The following is a 16269-nucleotide window of genomic DNA, read 5'->3' as shown; positions in this document are numbered from 1 at the left end:
AAAAATATTAATACCACAGGGGGTCCATTACTTAAACATAATCACCAAGATTTTTCATTTCAGGATCCACCAAAAAAAAGATATTAATATTTTTATATTTTGAGATTATGAAAGTAACGTAGTGGTTACATACTCTTTGGTTGGTAGTATATGCAAGATTGATGCATTAATATTATCAAGTAAAAACACTTAAGAGTTGTGTGCCCAACTCGTGAGTCAGAGACTCTGACAAGTGACATTTGCAACTGCAAATGCACGAATCACGCGCATGCGCACAAAGAGTAGCAAACGAGCACAGCTAAGATACTTACCTACTAAACAATGGTCCTTTACATGCCATTGGCATTAGCAATGTCTATAAAAGATCTTTTTCAGTATTTAGCATGATGTACTAGTCTGTGATTATAGTTTAGTTGTTATGCACGTAAACAGTTCCGATTTGACAATGGAACCAAGATCCCTATTAATTACGGATAGTTGGTAACTACCTCTTTCTTCTAGAAAGGCAATCTGCAACCAATCCGGAGCAAGGCTCTCATATTTTGATAGAGCCAAAACACACGAGATAATCAGAGAGGAAGCTTGTGATTAACTAACGATAAACTAGAAACTGGAAAAAAACTGCGAATACAACTGAAATACAAGTCTTGAAGTTGTTATTTAATTTGTAGGTATTTAAATTCCTTTTAACCCAATTTTTACCATATTTTATCCTGTAAGGTTTTATCTTATTCAGATGCATATGCTATCTCTATGTTCAGATGACATTCCAATAATCTATTAAAAATCAAAAGTTTTTATTCTTCTTATTAAAAATCAGATATAAAACCTTTTTCATTTATTCTGCTTTTAATATAAACCCTCATTTGAAACAACAGCGATTATAAATACTTGTCAAGACTTTGTCAAGATGGCAATGGCAATAAGTGTTGCCATTAATTTTATTTTAATTACGACTTACAATAAATAAGTTGTTTAATAGCTCTTGGATAATGCTCTATAAGTATAAAGAAAGGAAAATATTCAACTTTTTAGACGTCCAGTAAACTCAACACTAATATACAGTACCTACGCGGCACAAAATAATGTACATCGACCTATAGAAAGAGGTAGCGGTTTTGTAGAGGATCGCCTCTGTCGTTAAGACTGACAAAACGTCACATAGGTATGAGTGACAGAAACAACGCTCTACAAAACCGAAATCTCATTCTAAAGGTTGATGTACATTATTTTCTGCAGCGTACCTACTGTAAATAAGCGCGGATGTAAGTGCGATGGTTTGGTATCTAACAAGTCTAGGTATGCACTATAGTTTTGTATCGGACATTGTGTAGAGATGTTCTGGTAAAATTAAGTTGATGCATTTACGGAATATACCTAACCATAATATTATAAATGCGAAACGGAACCACAGATTGATGTAATTTTTTGCATGATTATAGTTACACTAGAGCCTAGAGCCGTAAAGCCAGTTTAAGCGCAGACAAATAAACTGTTCCCATTAACCAACCATTACAAACCAACTATTACATCAAAAATTGTTGTAACAAACCCTCAATAATTATTCTTTCCTTGAGCCACGTGGGGGCGAAGCTGCGGGTAATAGTTAGCACAATAATAAATATAGTTTGTAAGCATTGATTTATAAACAGTTTTATTTATTACTTAATAATAACGAAATACCTATTTTAAAGGTAACTTTTTCTAGAGTGGCAACTCTGGTAATGTTTTGTCATTATAACCAACACCGGATATGAATTTAATCAAATAATAATTTATTAATTTAATAATTTAATCTACGATAAAGTCTTACAAAACTAATTTTGTATAAAAACTAACCAATTAAATTACTAAGTTTTGCATAGGTCACATTTCTAGACGCTTCCTAAAACATTCAGGTAATCCCACGCCGATGTTCTTTACAATCGAGAAAAACAAAAATAGAATGAGACCTCGAACCAATAGTGATACCGCGTGCGTGCAGGCTAGTTTATGTCGTATCACTACGCGCGAGAGCTTATTTTGCTCTAAACTTTTTCACTTTATTGGCAGCGCGGTTCGAGTGGATGTACCTACCTGCTATTCACGTTACTTCTAGGGCGTTACTATTGTTTCTCACACTTTCGAGTTGTCGATTTTTTTTTTTCATTATTTCAAAACAAAAACATTTTTATTTTTTAAGTTTAACTCATAATTTCGATAGTACTACTGAGGGCAAATCGTTCTGCCGCGGGAATACAACCACTAAAATTTCACCGTGTATGATATACTTATGCTTCAAATCTTAAAATTTAAATCCGATGCGAAATTAATTAATTACTTCTATAACAGTTCACAGAAGTTTTTGTGGGGAAACGTAAGTAAAATTGCAGGGCAGGCTCTTACTCTTCATCTATGTCATTGATTGACACGACCTAAACATTAAAGCATAGATCATATTATATAGATATACCTAGGTAGTATTTCTTTAGTCTTTAAGGTTATACATTTAAGATCAACAATGAAATTCAAATCGTACCTTGGCTGACTACAATTTGTGACGTAATAGACAAATTACAAATTGTCTATGGCTTTCTCGCAAGTTACGATTTGAATGACATGTGTAGTGTGTACAGTGCGACAAGGCTCTCTTGGCACTTCAATGACATTGACAGGGGGGCGCTGTTGGAGGACAAAGGCTCAGAATACCCAAACAAGAACAAAGGGAACACTTGAAGGCAACGTTAGTTCCGATTTTCGCAACGCGCCAAGATAGTCTTGTCACACTGTAGGTGTGCGTGCTACCATTGAGTTTCCGCTTCGCAGTCGCATTGGTGACGCTGGCTTGGATGATGCTTTAAAGTGGTATTTTTTTTTTGTTTCAGTCTTCCAAGAGCACCAGATAATAACTACGGTGCGTGGGACCAAAATGCTTCTGATGGGAGAATACCGGTACGGATTGCGACGTTCCACTGGATTGAAGACCTGGTGGCGCTGCGTACGCCACAGCAAAACTTGTAAATCTATGGCGGTCATGATAGAAAATGAAATACTTCATATTAAACCTCATAATCATTAAGAGTTGTATAAGTCACGCAAATTGCTAATGCGCGTGGCCGCCATTTTAGTGAGGTCAGCAATAGACTGAAGTTTCGAGCTGATAGTATATTTTTATTTCGATGTTAATGAGACATGGTTCCAACGCAATAGCAATTTGCGGGTTGTAAGGGGCATGCTAAACCAACTTGGTGAACAGGTTGCATTTAAGAGGGGTTTACTCACAGTGCACTCCTAACAAATGTCGTTTGGCTTAAAACGAACCAATCAAACTTAGTAAAATTTTGTAGATTCGTACTAGAAACTAATATCTTTGTCTGTGGTTTTCCGGATTTCCGTTAAAATATTCAATTTCAAAGTTACACGGTCTCAAATATTTACATACAAATTTTTCAATGCTTGCTTTAACGGTGAAGGAAAACATCGTGAGGAAACCTGCATGCCTGAGAGTTCTCCATAATGTTCTCAAAGGTGTGTGAAGTCCGCCAATCCGCACATGGCCAGCGTGGTAGACTATGGCCAAAACCCTTCTCACTCTGAGAGGAGACCCGTGTTTTGTAGTGAGCCGGCGATGGGTTGATCATGATGATTGGTTTCTAGAACGTGTCCACAAATTGGTTGTGGTTCTCCATCATTGGAATTGGTTCAAAATCTAGTTTGGTTGGTTAATATTCAATCGAGAACCAAACTACGTTTGTATAGAGCGAGTGACCGAGAGGACACCGTTACACGCTCTTTTAATTTTAAGTAATTTTTTTTACATTTATTCACTAATAACTTGAATTCATTGCGCTTTTCGTTATATCTAGGTGGCGGATACGTTGATAGAGAGAATACTTGCTACACATAATATATCGTCATAGACTTAAAATGTTAAGCATCATCCAAACTTGCGCGACTACTCTGTCGACATTGTCTCTGTCGTTGAGACCGACAAAAGTCACATAGGTATGAGTGACAGAGACAACGCCCTACATAGCCGAAACGTCATTCTAAAGGCCGATGTACATTACTTTCTGCCGCGTACTGTACCTAATTTTTAGATTGTATGGAAATAACTGGGATGGGATAATTTAATTAAGGATTTTACAGTAGGTGTCCTATTTTAGTATTTATAATTCTATCGGACAATAATTATGTTAGCTTTTGGGTTAAATAATTTTTTGTGTGTTTTAATTTTATTGAATCAATAAAGTTTGTTTAATTTCCATTGAATGTTTTTTTTAAATTCCAATCCTACGTTCCAAGATATATGTGACTAAAATATATATAACTTTTGTTCAAAGCAACACATTTTACGAATCTAAATATATAAAAGGAAAAGGTGACTGACTGACTGACTGACTGATCTATCATCGCACAGCTCAAACTACTGGACAGATCGCCTTGTAAGGCATGCAGATAGCTATTGTGACGTATCCGCTAGAAAGGATTTTTAAAAATTCAACCCCGAAGGGGGTGAAATAGGGGTTTGATATTTATGTAGCCCACGTGGGTCAACAAGTCGCAAGCATAAGCTAGTATATAATATATATAAATAAATAAATAAATTAATTAAAATATTTTTTATTTAATTAAACTTTTACAAGTATTTTTGAATCGTCAGATGCATCTACCACTGGTTCGGAATGCCATTCCTACCGAGAAGATCCAGCAACTAACAACTAACAAAACAGCCTATTTTGGAAAATTTGTAAAACATATACACACTAAGATTAATAATATATATCGTTATTCGTAATACGCAGACTTTTGTATATTAGTTCAGGCCGGCAAAGCCGTGCCGCCAGGCGATTTAGCATTCCAATACGATGCCGTGTACAAACCAAAGGGTTTAATAAGAAATGCCATACCCCTTCCAGGTTTGCCCGCTTCCATCTTAGATTGCATCATCACTTACCACCAGGTGAGATTGCAGTCGAGGGCTAATTTGTATCTGAATAAATATAAATAAAAAAGTTTTTAGTCCGTGGGTGTCTAACACTTCAAAATAAGTATACACCCTATACATATATTTTGAGTATACACCCTATAGGTAACTGTTTTTAGGGTAGATAATGGGAAGAAGTGGACAAGCTAACTTAGCTTGGCTTCATCATTGATAGAGTTCTATTAAAAAAAGTTCAATTAAGGTCATAGCTCATTAGAGACACCCGGCACCCGAACTGCACCGCCTCGTCTCGTGCGGTTGGTATTCTTTATATGGACATACGCTCAGCTCACTACAACAACTCCGTAGCATCAGTGGTTCGCCTCGCTTTGCGTTGACTGCAATCAAAAATTTGTGAACCACGCGATTTCCACACGTTGACCACGCGACGTTCACTCGTTGACCATGCGACGTTCCCTGTTGACCACGCGAGACTAGTGGACTCCGAACGACGAGGCGGTGCTGGTCTGGTGCCGGGTGACTCTAATGTGCTATGACTTTGTTTAAGGTCCTACATTCCTGCAGACGACCAGAGGTCACGCAATACTGATCCACAAGAACCACAAATACAGTCTAGATAGTCGAAAAGACGATGGATGGAAACAAATATGGCGTTGCTCAAAGCAGAGCCATAGAGGGTGCAAAGCTATAGTCGTCACCGTGAACAAAGATATCGTCTTTACTAAGTTTGATCATAATCATCAAGCTCTAACATAACCAGCAACTCATCATGATAAACCCATTGGCAGCCCACTGTTGAGCACGGGTTTCTTCTCAGAATGAGAAGGGTGTAGGCCATGTAGACTATAGTCCGCCGTAATAGCAGATTGGCAGACTTGAGTATTGGTACACCTTCGAGACCATTATGGAGAACTCTCAGGCACGCAGGTTTCCTCACGATGTTTTCCTGAACCGTTAAAGCTTACGAAAAGTATGTTAGGTAGGTAAGTAGTTTAGTTCTACAAACTAATATCTGCGTCTGTAGTTTGACAGATTTCCTTAAAAATGTGTAGTTTCAAAGTTTTTAAATTAAAATAACAACCAAACTTTGTTTGTATAGAACGTGCTGCGAAACATTAAAAGAATTGTCACTTATTATGGTCTGCATTCTGCAAGCTGTTTTATTTCTATCCGTATAGTTCTCTTTCCTGCGTGGTTATCCGCTAACTCAGTGAGCATCGCTAAATAAATGTCATTAAACTCATTTGACATTGGTTGGATCTACTTTCCTGCTTCAATGAGCGATATAAAAATAAGATTTCATAACAAACCTTCAATGGATTCAAAATAAATGTCAAATGACCTTGATGGCTTTCATTCAGTGATAATCACTGAGTTAGCGATTGACCCTCCTGAAGACTAAGGTCCAAGTGCACTTACGCTGCGCTGCGCGACGCCACGCGGCTACAGTACACGACAGATCGAGATAGCAATCGGGATGGAAACGGCCCGCACACCCGCACAGTCCCTGCGCTAACCCGGTGTGGGCGAGCACGGGTGACGTGCAGGGTGACCCCCGCCTCATATTGCTATCTCGACCTGCCGCGTACGTTTGTATGGACCAAAGCGCACTTGAGCGACGTGGTGCGATGAGTTTGTGTGGAGCAAGGCGCTCCCGCTTTGCATCGCGTCGCGCAGCGCAGCACAAGTGCGTTTGAATCTTTAGGCCCTTAGTAATATACACACTACTTATACATGGCTTAATCATATTATTTCTGTAATACATTGGCACCGATTCTGGTGTCTTTCTCTAAACTAAATATAGAGTATCTGCATCTTTTTCTTTTCAATATTGCTAAAACGGGACGGAACATGAATTTTACATTTGAAAACTCTAAATTTTAGTTCACGCTACAAATTTAAACAATAGACTCGCGACTGGCAGCTAAAGTCACGGTTTGACGGCTCTAAATTAAATTTAAAACTGTCGAACTGTCTGTCCTTTTCATATTACATTAGTAAGAAGAGGATGCGAATACTCTAAAATTTAGGTGTGCTCAGTACCAATTGACCTTTATAAACCATGTTTAAGAAGTATCTTCTTTACAAGCTTTGCCCGCGACTTCGTCCGCATGGACTACACAAATTTCAAATACCTATTTCACCCCCTTAGGGGTTGAATTTTCAAAAATCCTTTCTTAGCGGGTGCCTATGTCATAATAGCTATCTGCATGCCAAATTTCAGCCCAATCCGTCCCGTAGTTTGAGCTGTGCGTTGATAGATCAGTCAGTCAGTCAGTCAGCCAGTCACCTTTTCCTTTTATATATTTAGAAGATTAGCAAGGGCATAAACGCTATCATAAAAAGACGTGTGAATAAAACAAATGATTAATTAAATAACATTTATTGAATCTTTCGTCATAACTTAACAATTTTTGGAATGTTAATTTGGATTCTGGATACAAATGTCTTTGCATGCATGTGTGAGTAATGTTCTACATAGCTCGAACTTATTAAATTAACATTTTAATTGTATAAATAACTAAGTGTATATCTAATAGTTTATTGTATAAATTAGGGGCGATTATTTTCAATCGCCAAATAAACTTAACTCAGGTTTTTTACATTTTGTCAGTATTTTGTAAATAGGTATACAGGGTGTAACCAGAACGCTAGCAAAAACTTAGCGTTCTTGTTATACTACCTAAACACAATCCAATACCAATAACCTTGCCAAATTTATTTACAATAATATGTACTGTCTGTTTATGTTATAAGTATTTAATACGCATACAATTCATATAGGTACTAAGCCATAAATAACTAGTCACTTAACTATTACTTAATTAAAAGTGATATATTTACATAGTTAGTCATTAATTATACTAACTGTAAGACTATGCGTTAAAGTTTAATCTTAACAAAAAAATAAATGACATTAAAAACCATAGAAAATTTGACACATTGGCCCCGTGTCATATCAGGAAGACAGCATCAAGACCGGGAGCCGCAGCAGAAACAGCTGAAAACGGCAAGCGGCGCAAGTATGCCTCTCTTATAGAGAGTTACATTTTTGTGCCGTTTGCCGTGGAGACCCTGGGGCCATGGAGTCTTAGTGCTAAAAATTTTTTACGAGACATTTCACCGCGATTAATAGCCTCAACTGGTGACAGAAGGGCTGGCTCATTTTTTGCGCAGCGGATCAGCCTGGCTGTCCAGCGCGGAAATGCAGCCAGTATTCTTGGCACCATTCCACGCGGTCATGATTTATATAGTAATTAGATAAGGCTAGCTTTAAGTTTTATTGTATTAAAAAAAAAAAAAAAAAAAAAAAAAAAAAACCATAGATAAGTATGTAGGTATATACAACGGCTCCTTCTTACTTTAACAAGTTCAGGACTTCATAGTATAAGATATCAATTCATTTTGTATAGAGATAATAATTAAAGCTAATCTACAATAAAAAATACAATGCATTACATTTGCATACACCGTAAACGAGTGAATACGGATTTCTTAAAATTGATAGGAGCCTAAATAATACAATAAAAAAACATTTAGTTGGTACTAGGCTAGGTACATCGTTATTTTTATGACAAGTTTGTACAATTTAATTTAAGTACAACTTGATATTATTATATGTTTTAGATATTTATAGTATTACATAATTGAGTAGTATAAGTAAAAAATGTATAAAAATGAAACATGTTCGAAGTAACACAGACTTATTTTAAGAACTAAAAATATGACCTTACTAGTTGATGCCCGCAAGTTCGTACGCGTGGATTTAGGTTTTTAAAAATCCCGTGGGAAATCTATGATTTCCCGGGATAAAAAGTAGCCTATGTCACTCTCCAGGTCTTATACTATACCCATGCAAAAAATCACGTCGATCCGTTGCGACGCGATTAAAGGTCAAACCAACAAACCATTAGACAAACACATTTTCGCATTTATAATATTATGGCTAATGATTTAATTAGTATAGTTATAAGTTTTCTGTAATGTCAAATATGTAATACACGTGCATTTAGAAAAGATTCGTTTTATATGATTACTTAAATTCTACCAAAAAAGAATTAACTCGACTTAAAATCTATACTAAACAAAATAATGACTCACTATATTTTCTACAACAACAAAACAACATACCTACTTATTAATATTTTTTTTTTAATTATATAATTTTACGCACGTTTAAAATGTAAATCTAACTTCTTCAAGTATAATATAATATAGACACGAGCGATAGCTTATTGTAACTTTAAAAATATACAGGGTGTAGCCAGAACGCTAGCAAAAACGTAGACGGGTGATAGTACTGATGATTATCTGATATGATACCACAAAAATATGTGAAAATAATTTTACAAAAAATCCTATATTTTGTAAAAGTTCACGATATATTGCAAATAAAACTTCTGACTGACGCTAGAGGTCAATGGACGTTGCGTAAGTCAATGCCGCGTCGTAGGTGGAGCATTGACCCCAGTTTTGCACGCTATACATTGCGGGTTTGAAAAATACTTAATTACTAAAACTACAAAATGAGGCAAATGGTTATTGGTATAGGATTGTGTTTAGATAGTATAAGTTATAACAATAACGCAAAATTTTTGCTAGCGTTCTGGTTACACCCTGTATAATAGTGTAATTCAATAAATACTATTTTTATAATACAGTAACAGTAATAGTCACGAATATAAAAAAGTGGTAAGTGAGATACAACACATTTTATTTTAGTAATTCATTTATTAAACACTTGTTATGGATAAAAAAAAATTACTTTTAAAATATCATAATGTATAAGGCCCGTTTTCTATTGTCGTAGTATTGTACAGTATAACGCAGAAATAAAAAATAGCATGTCATAAATTATTTCAAGATATTTTATACAATAGCATAATATATAAAAATAAATATGCCAATGAGGTACAGCTCGCTTCACGAAAGTTAAAAAAGCAGATGGAAAAGCACAACTTCGTCTAGCCGCTTGCGCACTGTACCTCAACTGAGCCCAGGGTGCTTGTCTACTGCAGCGGCAAGTTCAATAGGCTAATCAGGGGCTCGATTACGGTAAAATGATAGCTACAGTGTGACAGTCGTAATCACCTCTGATTGGCCGACATTCGCTCACTATTGGCTACAATGCATTGTTGCAACAAGAATACCATAAAATTCAATCACAACATTTGACATTGTAATTATAATAATTGATGCAATAATGTGAAAATTCTCACGTCATCTCTCAATAATAGGTCAATTGCGGAAAAACAGCATCAATCATTATTACAATCTCAATTGTTGTGATTGGCAGAATTAATGGTATTCTTGCTGCTACTATACAACTAAGCCAATAGCGAGAGAGTGTCGACCAATCAGAGGTGATTGCGCTCGCCATACTGTATCAATCGAGCCGCGGATTGGTCAAAGCACATCCATTTCCGCTCCGCTCATTTCCACTTTAACAGAAAGGCTCAATTGGGTATTTGACTCCAATTATTATTTATTATAAAATAAGTAGGATAAAAATAATGACGTAAACTGAAAAAAAACTAATTAAATCGATCAAATAATAAAAAAGTTATAAGCATTTAAATATTTCTGATTAGACAGAGATAGCGATATAGAATTATGACGTCATTTTGACTAATGCCATAGTAGCTTCGTGCGGTTTCATAGAAATTTTCGTTTTGCGAGAAAGAGATAGAAGACCCTCCCACTCCAAAATTAAAATGCCTGTAACTTTGTAAATCTTTGTTGGATTTTAATATTTTTTCAGCGTACGTCATTATTTTTATCCTAGTTTATAATAAAGTAATAGTATTTATCAAATTTAAAAGTAGTAAAATACCCAATTAAAACATTTAGTGTCAACTTTCGTGATGAGAGCTCCTAAACATTAATCCTAACCATAATAAACATCATTTAACTCTCCTAGAGCCGTCATGTTTATGGACATTGTTTATTCTAATTATAGCGTCATTGAGGGTAGTTAGCTTGGCTTTACACCCCTTATCGCACTTGTTGCACACCCAGTGTGTCTCTTGTTTTTGGTTTAAGTGTTTCGAGCGCTTTTTGAATCTATATTCACCCAGCATTATGATCGCGTTGCCTTGACGGGACCAACTGTAGCGAGGTACAAGCCCACCTGTAAGAAAAAAATTGTTTTACCGAGGGTTTTTATATTATATCATTAAAAAATGTAGGTATAACATTCCTCTCTCGCTTTTATAATAATAAAACATCATCCCGACCATATTTTGGTCACGATTAGCCAACTTCCCGGGAGACATTATTAGTGCACAAGAGTGTGCGCAAACACAGGTGCACTCTCAATTCCCGCACTCTGATCCAGAAATCCGACACGACGAGAGAGAGATTAGGCGGTGGACTGCTTTATATTAGAGTAAAAAATGAATAAATTAAAGTGTAAATAAAGCAAAATAATTATTTATGTTAATAACTATTTTGAGGATTTTTAAAATAATACAAAAATAGACAAAATAAATTAAATAGACACGATATTGTTTTAATCATACTATTTATTTAAGGTTTAACCTAAATACTTAAAATAAAGTCTAAGTATCTTATATTTTATTTAACAAACATAATTATTTGTAATGAATTAATTATAAATCAAAATATTTTTGCTAATTCCCGAAACCCCTATTAATTTTCATAGTCGTCAAATAATAATTCACATAATATTAAGTAGGTATATTCATATATTTTATAAAGAAATAAATTATGAAATAAATACTTTAAGTAAATAAATGCACAAATATAACCACAGTAGGTAATAACGTATAGGTGACGTATATCAACTTTGGCCATTACTAACAATACGGGCGCGGCGCCTTCAAAGCTGCCGAATGCTGCGCGGAGGTAGCGGGACTGCAGCGCTGCGGCCGCGTTGCTGTCGCTAGGTTCGAGCATCATGATAATTTAAACGCTAAATTATGATTAATTTTAAATGGTGTAACAAAAATGATCTATTTTTTACTTATATTTACTATAGTCATTCTATGAATTGTTTGTGATGTGGTGTTTTCATTAGCAATCTAAATGGTATTTCGTAAAAAGTAGAAAAATGTAAAATCTATGTAGGTAGATACCTTCTCAAATTTGTGGTAGATAGGTACCTATTACCAAAACTACAATGAGCTCAACTTCATTAATTCTAAATTATATTTCAAATTATCCTCCTAATCCTATATCATGACAGTATGTACTATGCATGCAATTCATTGCAATTTCATTGCACTTAGATATAAATACAACTAAGTAGTATTTTCATAGGAAGGATCAAAAAAATTGATTCTATTTAGGTTTGCTAAAATTGTTTGCATACGTTTAGTGGATGTTCACGTAACACGACATACAGTGCGACAAGGCTATCTTGGCGCGTGGCGAAAATCGGAACTAACGGTGCCTTCAAGGGTCCCCTTTGCTAGGTGACCCGTCTCTGCACTGGAAGGCACACCTAGCGCCGTCGTGCAGAGACCTACCCAAAATTATCACGGACCTACAACATCATCGCGCAGCGGCGAAGTGGGTGATCCACCCGCTGCGCTGTGAAACAAGACGGAGACATCTCAAACCACCAGGGCCCAAAGCCAAGAATGGCAGGCCGTAGCCGGTAAGGCTTAAAGAAAAACACCTGGGCACAGAGATGCCCAGCGACGCGCCCGGGTAAGGAGGCAAAGCCTCGAGGCCCGTACCCCCGTCTGATGACCCTGACATCGTCCCCCTTTGTTCTTGTTTGAATATTCTAAGTCTTTGTTCTCCAACAGCGCTCTGTCTCTCCTCTGTCAATGTCATTCAAGTGCCAAGAGAGCCTTGTCACACTGTAATGTCAGCCACCAACTGTGAGCTGTACTGCATCAGTTACACATAACAGAGCAGCTAGCGTCAACCCTCAGTGTGAACGTAAAGTCAGAGAGCATTTTTCATTCACACTATACTGTTCACTATAACTTGTCCCGTTGGATATTGGTATAACTTGGAGTCGGCGGTTTATGTAAATGTGTCATCATAAAAAATAATTGCACTACAAAATTTAAAAAAACTACAAATATTTTATCAGTTAAACTTGATAAATTTGGAAAATTGCGGAACTGCAGTTTTCCTTACCATAATTGGCAGCATTCCCATGTCGATACATTTATTGAACCTACAGTGTCGACAATAAGACCTAGTCTCCATGTTTATAGGGCACTCATCGTCGTATGCCGAGCTGAATTTGGTACAGACGTATTCTATCTGTTTGTTCATTTGTATGGTCCGTTTGAAGAAGAGCTTGCATGACTCGCATGTCTGGATGCCGTAGTGACTGCCAGAGACCACGTCACCGCAGATAGGACACTTAGGTTTTATGTTACGCCTCGACTTTTTATCTATAAAATAACATAAACTTATATTAATGTAAAGTAAAAAATAAACTGTTCGCCACGGAAACAAAATCTACGTAGCGCGTAACAAAGAGTTTTAATTTTTTTTTTTTTAAATCTAACCGAGAGCTCACATACTTTAGTTCATTCAGGCATGATTACCCAATCATAATTTGAGAGAAATACTACTATATAGTAATTAGATAAGGCTAGCTTTAAGTTTTATTGTATTAAAAAAAAAGTTTATTCAAATTAAAAAAAAAAAAAAATGTGTGAACTAAATTTAAATTTTATGAATATTGGTATTTTCAACGCTAATTTTAGCAAATCTTTAAGCATTTCAGAACTGAAAGTGTATGTTAGTGATTCTCTCAAATTGTTATAGGTTTAGATTTAATCATAGTTTGAGGTCAATTTAGTGCGTATCGATGAGGCTGATAAACAGTCCAGTTTTATGGTGACAGTCACCATAAAAGCCCCTTAAAATATCAGATTTTAAAAAACTTCGTGATGTAAGTAATATTGTTACATTAGCGAAGGAAATAAGCGGAAGGTATATAATAATAGTAAAGTACAAAAAAAACTAATCCCGCAGTCAGGTAAATACAGGGTGTAATTAGAATGCTAGCGAAAATGAAGACAAGTGAGAGTACTGATGATTACTGATAAGATACCACAAAAAAAAACACGAAAAAAAATAAAAAAAATGTATTTTTAAAAGTTCGCAATGTATTGCAAATAAAATATCTGACTGACGCTAGATTTTAACGAACGTTGAGTAGATAGGGGCCGCGGGGTCAATGCCGCGTCGTAGGTGGAGTATTGACCCCGAGATTTAACGCTATACATTGCTGGTTTGAAAAATACTAAAGCACTACAAGTATAAAGCAAATGGTTATTTGTATTGGATTGTGTTTCGGTAGTATAATGGTAATGGAAATGGTAGTTTTTTAATTACACCCTATATTATACCCATTGTATTAAAAACTAATTCTTACAAGCAAAACTAGCTATACTTCGCAAAACCTCGTTGTTCGCATCTCTGTTTCCTGACCATTAAAGGCTGCATACCCATGTCAAGGCATTTATTGAACCTACAATGTCGACAATAAGACCTAGTATTTATATTTATAGGACATATATCGTCGCAAGCCAAACTGATTTTTTTACAGACATATTCAGTTTGTTTGTTCGTCTGTACCGTGCGCTTGAAGAACAGCTTGCATGATTCACATGTCAGTATGCCATAATGGGTCCCAGAGATGACGTCACTGCACACGGGACAAAGCGGTTTTTTCATATAATTTAACATATTATCTGAAAAATAACATAAATATTATAATAAAGTCATCGCCGGCACCCTACTGAGAACAAGTCTTCTCTCAGAATAAGGAGAGTTAGGCATAGGCTGGTTAGGGCTGTTGGCCGCCACGCTAGGCCAAGTGCGAATTGGTAGAGTTTTCCACAATATTCTCAAAGTTGTGTGAAGTCTGCCAATCCGTACTTAGCCAGCGTGATGGTCTATGGCCTAAACCCTTCTCATTCTGAGGAGACCTCTGCTCAGCAGTGGGCCGGCGATAGCTTAATAACGATGATGATTGTACATTTACTTATACAACATCAATTAATCATCTTATATTAATCATCATCGTCATCATCATCAACCGATAGATGTCCACTGCTGGACATAGGTCTCGTGTATTCTTGCGCCGCCTTAATCCAGCGGCTCCCTGTGACTCGTCTGATGTCGTCCGTCCACCTAGTGGGGGGGGTCTTCCAACACTGAATCTTCCGGTGCGAGGTCGCTATTCCAGCACCAGCACACAGCAGCACATTAACATTCAAGGAGAGTATTACAGGAAGCTTTTGGCTTTCGCAGTCTCAACCGCGACGCGTGCGCGAACTGAGCCCCTGTGAGAAAGTACCCCGGATGGGTTCGAAACTAGTCGGGCTAACTCAACCGTTTTGTCATACATGTATAATGGGAATCACTTACGATAGTCTAAACGCTAAAAAAGCTTTGGGCCAGTGTGATTGGGGTTTAACAGGGTTGAAACATACCTTACTTTGTTACAACAAACCTACAAAAGCTATCTCCGGCAACCTTAGGGCAGCGATAAGCACTGATCGATATGTACTAGTAAATATATAAAGACATGTATGTAAATTGTACAATTTTTATTAAAAATAAAACAAAACATTTCATTATTTTTTTATAATTTCAAAAAGTAAGTCGTATTCAACGTATTAAAACTATATAATCTTTCTAAATTGAAAAGTCCAGATTAAAAGATACATGCTCTCCGACTCCATGACCTTTCAAACTAATTGAATAAATTATTTTTGATATTTTACCAACCCTGTCCCTGTTCGACCCTGTAATCGAAACTATGTTGTGATACGATACTAAACTTTAACGTCACTGATTGCAATTAAGCTAGGGTTTCTTAATTTCGTATAGTCTGTAAATTATAAAATTATATAATTGTATAGATTTCTGTTTTTTTTTTCTAATTTCTAAATTTGATTGATATCTATGGGAACAAGATAGTGTGGTTTCCTAGAGAGTGTCTGACACTGTAACCGTTAAGCCGCGATTACACCTGTAAGTTTTACTCACGTAAGTAGCTTACGTAATTATTTGTCAACACATTTACTAACGTAGATGTACTTATTAGAATGTATACATTAGTAAATTTGTCGTTAGTTGCTCATATAAGCTACTTACGTAAGTAAAATTTACAGCTGCTCGATTGCGGTAGAATGACAGCTCACGATCGCAATCACCTCTGATTGGTTGACGCTCGCTTACTATTGGCTACAATGCATTGTTGCAACAAGAATAGCACAAATTCAGTCAATTGAGATTGTAATAATGATTGATGCAGGTTTTACGTAATCGACCTACTGGTGGGTTGTCTATAGACGTTACCTCTGACTAAATTAATAATACCTTAGCTTAAACGCATG

The sequence above is a fragment of the Maniola hyperantus genome, chromosome 10 (genome assembly GCF_902806685.2).
Source record: "Maniola hyperantus chromosome 10, iAphHyp1.2, whole genome shotgun sequence".
NCBI classification, from domain to species: Eukaryota; Metazoa; Arthropoda; class Insecta; order Lepidoptera; family Nymphalidae; genus Maniola; species Maniola hyperantus.
This window is presented reverse-complemented; position numbering follows the sequence as displayed.